Genomic DNA, 1,572 nt, shown 5'->3' with positions numbered 1-1,572 from the left:
GCCTCAGAGACCTCACCATCGAAGGGAAGACACTGGTACTCCGCAGCGAGATTCTCCCTGTGTTGCAGTACCTTGCCCAGGCCTGGCCCCCACGGGTCAACACCTGTAAGGCCATCACCAGGGCGGTGTTTCACTTCATCTGGGGCTCCAAGATGGACAGAGTGAAGCGGGCAGTCATGTTCAAGGAACCCCTCAAGGGCGGTAAGGGCGTGCCCGACATCGCCACCCAACTGAGGGTGTTCTTTGCTTGCAACTGCATCCGCCGAACTTTGCCCAAACGGATTATGGCGGGAACGCAATGTCTCGCTTCTTCCTGTTGCCTCTCTGGAGGTCCCTCGGGTGGGACACTTGGGATAGTTCCATCCCCTACAACTGGGACACTCCATGGTACTACTTGGATACCTTCAAGTTCATCAGGGAGCAAGGGCTGCAGGGAGTCAAGCCTGACTTGTGGAAACCAAAGACCATTTACAAGCTCATCCGAGCAAGCGACATTTTGGAGTCGGTTCCAGGCCTGCCTTCAGACACCTGCAAGGTGGTCTGGAGGAATGTTTCTTCCAACATTCTCACCAACAGGCACAAAGACCTGGCATGGATGGCAATCCAAGGGGGGTTGCCTCTCAGGACATTTATGCATGCCAGGAACCTGAGCAGATACAGACACTGCCCCTTCTGCATCATCCACGAGGAAACGTCTCACCACGTTTTCTGGGAGTGCTCATTTGCTCAGGCTCTGTTGGGGGCCCTGGAACCTGAACTCAAGGACTTTGTACCACAGACAGCCATCACTCACTTTGGGGTGTTGAATGGACTATTCTGTGGGACTTTTTCTCTGGAGGACATTGACGGCGCCTGGCGGGTGCTGTGTTGTTTTAAGGACGCTTTATGGTGCGCCAGAAAGCGCCTCATCCACCAGCGGGAGAGGATGTCCATTGAGGACTGCCGCAGACTGATCCTCAGTCTGCTCAGAGACTATACCTTGATGGACTTTAAGGAGGAAGAGGACGTCTGAAGATTCCCCCTTCCCCCTACTTCCCCTTGCGTGTCTTTGTCCCTTCAATAAAGCTTCGGGCCTGTGTTTCCCCCTTTTTTCCCCCTTCCCCCCCCCACACACCCGATGCCTATTGTAGACTGTAACGTTCGGTTTTCGTTTTTTTGCATGATTTTGTGATTAGGAAAAGTATTGTGTATTAGGATGCTACGGTTTTTGGGGTAAGCAGCGTTATGCATGACGTGGTGGTCTGGAGATTTGTCCTCCACGCACATCACGTCAGGCATCATACCGCTGAGCGAATGTATTTATTTCTGAATGTATTTATTGTATGCTTGGAACTGTATTGCAATGTGGTGCGCTGCGTCGCAGTACAGGGTGAGATGTACCCCGATTACAAGTATCATGTTGTTTTTGATGCTTCTGTAATAAAAGTATCTTTTCAATAAAAAAAAATGGGTCTCTATCGCTTCTCGGCCTTTTGGCTAAGATCAAGTGTAGTATCTGTTCTTATCAGTGTCCAGTGGGGGTGCTCTCGGCCATTCTAGCTTTGCGGGGATGGCTGTTGTATAGTACCCTCA

The 1,572-nt window shown here is 51.3% G+C and overlaps 1 pseudogene; it reads left to right on the top strand.

Annotated features, from left to right (window-relative positions):
* The first annotated feature begins 1,456 nt into the window (after positions 1-1,456).
* Positions 1,457-1,572, top strand: LOC149445964 (U2 spliceosomal RNA; annotated as a pseudogene).

The sequence above is a fragment of the Staurois parvus genome, unplaced genomic scaffold (genome assembly GCF_062004578.1).
Source record: "Staurois parvus isolate SC_StPar_1 unplaced genomic scaffold, SC_StPar_1.0 ptg000704l, whole genome shotgun sequence".
In the NCBI taxonomy this organism is placed as follows: domain Eukaryota; kingdom Metazoa; phylum Chordata; class Amphibia; order Anura; family Ranidae; genus Staurois; species Staurois parvus.
This window is presented reverse-complemented; position numbering and strand designations above follow the sequence as displayed.